The sequence below is a fragment of the Oncorhynchus mykiss genome, chromosome 27 (assembly GCF_013265735.2).
Source record: "Oncorhynchus mykiss isolate Arlee chromosome 27, USDA_OmykA_1.1, whole genome shotgun sequence".
NCBI classification, from domain to species: domain Eukaryota; kingdom Metazoa; phylum Chordata; class Actinopteri; order Salmoniformes; family Salmonidae; genus Oncorhynchus; species Oncorhynchus mykiss.
In genome coordinates, this window is record NC_048591.1 from 41743690 (window position 1) to 41750119 (window position 6430).

A 6430-nucleotide genomic window follows, 5' to 3' on the forward strand; every position below is an offset into this window, starting at 1 on the left:
CTTTCTTCACTAACAGAAACAGCATAGGCTGGTTTGTATTTCGTATGCAGGTCTCTCTGTTATCCGTAAATATGAGCAGTTATCTTTGCATTTCAGGGTGAAGGAATATGTTTATCGGAGGAGATAAACGTTCTGAGGGTGGATTACTGTCTGAACGCATCACAATGACACAACAGAAAACTTCCTCCTCTGATATTTAGCCTCTTATTATCTCCATAGTGTGCTCGTGTGAGCTGCCGTGTCCCAAACCTACACCTAGCCCTGACCACGGGTCAGTCCTCTGAGTCCCAAATCAGTAGAACAGACATTCCCATTCACAGCAATGTTCCATGATATGTTTTCATTTTCAATGTTGGCAAGGGCCCGTAAGTAAACACTATTGATCTACACCTGTTGTTTACCAAGCATGTGACAAATACATTTGATTTGATGTGTTTGATCAACAGACATGTTGTATGGAGCCTTTTCTACCATACATGCTGTAAACCAGCCGCCACACAGCCACGGGCTGTACCGTCAGTAGTGTTGTGGTGTCTGGCCAGATCTCTGTTCTCTGACTGGTTGAAACAGTGGGAGCAGTAAACCCCTCTCTCTCTCTCTGTGTGACCGGAGTCTGACCTCATGACTTAAGGGTTAAGGAGTGCTGCTGCGTGGAGGCACTCAACACTAGACGAGATCATCCGACTGTCAGACGGACATGCTGTAGACCTGGGAACAAACATGCACACACTCACAGATACACACCATAGACATGCACACACTCACAGATACACACCATAGACATGCACACTCTCAGACAGCCCCCCCCCCCCCCCCCCCCCCCACGCCCACACACACACACTAATTGCAGTGTAATGTTATACTGTGCTGTACGGAGTGCGTGGACGCTGTTAAAAGAGAGAGGTGCAGAAACCCCCCAATTAAACACAGTTTGAGTTTGTCGTTGTCATAGCAACTGAGCTAGCACCTTCTGAAATGCTGTTTCATATTAAATAGTGTTGCGTCGATCTCTCTCCCTCTTCTGAAAACAGATAAAGCCCTCAGTAAGCACTGGGCTACAGCTAAGTGCAGCCTGATCTCTCTCTCTCTCTCTCTCTCTCTCTCTCTCTCTCTCTCTCTCTCTCTCAGCATGGGAAACATATGTTTACATTGCCAAAGCAAGTGAAGTAGATAATAAACTAAAGTGAAACAAACAATACAAAATGAACATTACACTCTCTCCAGGTTGTTGTCGAGAACACAGCTAGTCATCTCTCTCTTTCAATTCAATGGGCTTTATTGGCATGGGAAGTATATGCTAACATTGCCAATGCAAGTGAAGTAGATAATAAACAAAAGTGAAACAAACAAAAATGAACAGTGAAAAGTAAACACCTCTCTCTCTCGCTCTGAGATGACAACACAGAAAACATTGTCAGCACGAAATAAATAGAATTCCTAAAACACGATGTAGACAGAATAATCCTTATCAAGCATTATCCTCCCTAACGTAATCCAACATGATCCTCCCTGACCTTATCAAGCATTATCATCCCTAATGTTATCCAACATGATCCTCCCTAACCTTATCAAGCATTATCCTCCCTAACGTTATCCAACATGTTCCTCCCAACCGCATCAAGCTTTATCCTCCCTAACATTATCCCACATTATCCTCCCTAACATTATCGAGCTTTATCATCCCTAACATTATCCCACATTATCCTCCCTAATCTTATCCAACATTATCCTCCCTAACCATATCCAACATTATCCTCCCTAACATTAACCCACATTATCCAACATTATCCTCCCTAACCTTATCAAACATTATCCTCTCTAACATTATCCAACATTATCCTCCATAACCTTATCCAAAAATTCCCCCATTGCATTATCCAACATTATCCCCTTAACATTAATCAACATTATCATCCCTAACAATATCCGCCATAACATCATCTCACATTATCCTCCCTGACATTATCTCACATTATCATCCCTCACATTGTCCTCCATACCATTATCCCACATTATCCTCGCTAACAGTATCTAGCATTATCCTTTCCGACATTATCCGACATTGTCCCCCCTAACCTTAGCCAACATTATCCTCCCTAACCTATTTCATGGTTGAACTAAAGCTCCTGATTGGAGTGCTGAGGAGAAAGGTAAGGAAGTCTGGTGATTTCATTAAAAAAATAATTATCTTTAATCTAGAAACGGGATTGGCATGTAATTGACACACACACACACACACACGCACGTGCACACGCACACACAAACACAGCTACTATTATTATTGGCTGTGACACAGTGAGACTTAGTGTAGAAGCTATTCTATAATTGTAATGGTAGACAGGAGAGTATCATGGGTCAGAAGACCCTGATGGGCCAGAGTCTGGGGGTTGAGCTGGCTGTATGGTGAGAGACTATAGAGAGGCTATGCAGGGGTATGGTAGTCTAGATTACTGTATAGAGAGAGGATATAGAGAGACTATAGGATATACAGAGAATATAGTAGAGAGACTATAGAGAAGATATAGAGAAACTATAGAGATACTATAGAGAGGACATATAGAGACTAGAGAGAGAACGTAGAGAGACTAGAGAGAGGACATAGAGAGACTATAGAGAGACAATATAGAAGACATAGAGAGACTGGAGGGAGGATATAGAGAGACTATAGAGAGAACATAGAGAGACTATAGAGAGACAATAGAGAGGACATAGAGAGACTAGAGAGAGGATATAGAGACACTAGAGAGAGACATAGAGAGACTACAGAGAGAGACTATAGAGAGAATATAGAGAGACTAGAGATAGGATATAGAGAGAGAGAGGATATAGAGAGACTAGAGATAGGATATAGAGAGGATATAGAGAGACTATAGAGAGAACATAGAGAGACTAGAGAGAGGATATAGAGAGACTATAGAGAGAACATAGAGAGACTATAGAGAGGATATAGAGAGACTATAGAGAGACTATAGAGAGAATATAGTATAGAGAGAGGATATAGAGAGGATATGGAGAGGCTAGAGAGAGGATATAGAGAGGACATGGAGAGACTAGAGAGAGGATATAGAGAGACTAGAGAGAGGATATAGAGAGGACATAGAGAGGCTAGAGGGAGGATATAGAGAGACTATAGAGAGGATATAGTATTGAGAGAGGATATAGAGAGGCTATAGAGAGGATATAGAGAGACTATAGAGAAGATATAGGGAGACTATAGTGTAGAGAGAGAGAATATAGAGAGGATGTAGTATAGAGAGAGAATATAGAGAGACTATAGAGAGGATATGGGATATATAGAGGATATAGGATATAGTATAGAGAGACTATAGAGAGGATATATGATATAGAGAGACTATAGAGAGGATATAGAGAGGATATAGTATAGAGAGAGAATATAGTATAGAGAGACTATAGAGAGGATATAGGATATAGAGAGAATATAGAGAGGATATAGTATAGAGAGAGAATATAGAGAGACCTTAGAGACTATAGAGAGGATATAGGATATAGAGAGAATATAGAGAGGATATAGTATAGAGAGAGAATATAGAGAGACCTTAGAGACTATAGAGAGGATATAGGATATAGAGAGAATATAGAGAGGATATAGTATAGAGAGAGAATATAGAGAGACCTTAGAGACTACAGAGAGGATATAGGATATAGAGATACTATAGAGAGGATATAGGATATAGAGAGACTATAGTATAGAGAGAGAATATAGAGAGACTATAGAGAGACTATAGATAGGATATGGGATATAGAGAGGATATAGTATAGAGAGAGAATACAGAGAGGATATAGAGAGACTAGAGAGAGACTAGAGAGATGATATATAGAGAGATAGAATTTAGAGAGGATATAGTATAGAGAGGATATAGAGAGGATATAGAGTGGCTAGAGAGAGGATAGAGAGACTAGAGAGATGATATATAGAGAGAGAGAATATAGAGAGGATATAGAGAGACTAGAGAGAGACTAGAGAGATGATATATATATAGAGAGAATATAGTATAGAGGGGATATAGAGAGGATATAGAGAGGCTAGAGAGAGGATATAGAGAGACGAGAGAGATGATATATAGAGAGAGAGAATATAGAGACGATATAGACTAGATGGGAGATAGTGAGATAATTGAGGGGATATAGAGAGAATATAGAGTCTATAGAGAGACGATATAGAGAGAATACAGAAAGAGGATATAGAGAGGATGTAGAGAGACTATAGAGAGACTATAGAGAGGATATAGAGAGGATATAGAGAGGATGTAGTATAGAGAGAGACTACAGAGAGGATATAGAGAGACTAGAGAGAGACTAGAGAGATGATATATATAGAGAGAGAATATAGTATAGAGAGGATATAGAGAGGACATGGAGAGACTAGAGAGAGGATATAGAGAGACTAGAGAGAGGATATAGAGAGGACATAGAGAGGCTAGAGGGAGGATATAGAGAGACTATAGAGAGGATATAGTATTGAGAGAGGATATAGAGAGGCTATAGAGAGGATATAGAGAGACTATAGAGAAGATATAGGGAGACTATAGTGTAGAGAGAGAGAATATAGAGAGGATGTAGTATAGAGAGAGAATATAGAGAGACTATAGAGAGGATATGGGATATATAGAGGATATAGGATATAGTATAGAGAGACTATAGAGAGGATATATGATATAGAGAGACTATAGAGAGGATATAGAGAGGATATAGTATAGAGAGAGAATATAGTATAGAGAGACTATAGAGAGGATATAGGATATAGAGAGAATATAGAGAGGATATAGTATAGAGAGAGAATATAGAGAGACCTTAGAGACTATAGAGAGGATATAGGATATAGAGAGAATATAGAGAGGATATAGTATAGAGAGAGAATATAGAGAGACCTTAGAGACTATAGAGAGGATATAGGATATAGAGAGAATATAGAGAGGATATAGTATAGAGAGAGAATATAGAGAGACCTTAGAGACTACAGAGAGGATATAGGATATAGAGATACTATAGAGAGGATATAGGATATAGAGAGACTATAGTATAGAGAGAGAATATAGAGAGACTATAGAGAGACTATAGATAGGATATGGGATATAGAGAGGATATAGTATAGAGAGAGAATACAGAGAGGATATAGAGAGACTAGAGAGAGACTAGAGAGATGATATATAGAGAGATAGAATTTAGAGAGGATATAGTATAGAGAGGATATAGAGAGGATATAGAGTGGCTAGAGAGAGGATAGAGAGACTAGAGAGATGATATATAGAGAGAGAGAATATAGAGAGGATATAGAGAGACTAGAGAGAGACTAGAGAGATGATATATATATAGAGAGAATATAGTATAGAGGGGATATAGAGAGGATATAGAGAGGCTAGAGAGAGGATATAGAGAGACGAGAGAGATGATATATAGAGAGAGAGAATATAGAGACGATATAGACTAGATGGGAGATAGTGAGATAATTGAGGGGATATAGAGAGAATATAGAGTCTATAGAGAGACGATATAGAGAGAATACAGAAAGAGGATATAGAGAGGATGTAGAGAGACTATAGAGAGACTATAGAGAGGATATAGAGAGGATATAGAGAGGATGTAGTATAGAGAGAGACTACAGAGAGGATATAGAGAGACTAGAGAGAGACTAGAGAGATGATATATATAGAGAGAGAATATAGTATAGAGAGGATATAGAGAGGCTAGAGAGAGGATATAGAGAGACCAGAGAGATGATATATAGAGAGAGAGAATATAGAGAGGATATAGACTAGATGGGATATAGTGAGATAATTTAGGGGATATAGAGAGAATATAGAGTCTATAGACCATAGAGAGGATATAGAGAGACTATAGAGAGACTATAGAGAGGATATAGAGAGACTATAGAGAGACTATAGAGAGACTATAGAGAGAAAATGGAGAGGATGTAGAGAGGATATAGAGAGACTATAGAGAGAATATAGAGAGAATATGGAGAGGATATAGAGAGACTATAGAGAGACTATAGAGAGGATATAGAGAGACTATAGAGATTATAGAGAGAATATGGAGAGGATGTAGAGAGGATATAGAGAGGATATAGAGAGACTATAGAGAGACTATAGAGAGGATATAGAGAGACTATAGAGAGACTATAGAGAGGATATAGAGAGACTATAGAGAGACTATAGAGAGGCTATAGAGAGGATATAGAGAGACTATAGAGAGACTATAGAGAGGATATAGAGAGACTATAGAGAGACTATAGAGAGGATATAGAGAGACTATAGAGAAAACATAGAGAGAATATGGAGAGGATATAGAGAGACTATAGAGAGACTATAGAGAGGATATAGAGAGGATAGAGAGAGGATATAGAGAGGATATAGAGAGGATGTAGAGAGTCTATAGAGAGACTATAGAGAGGATATAGAGAGGATATAGA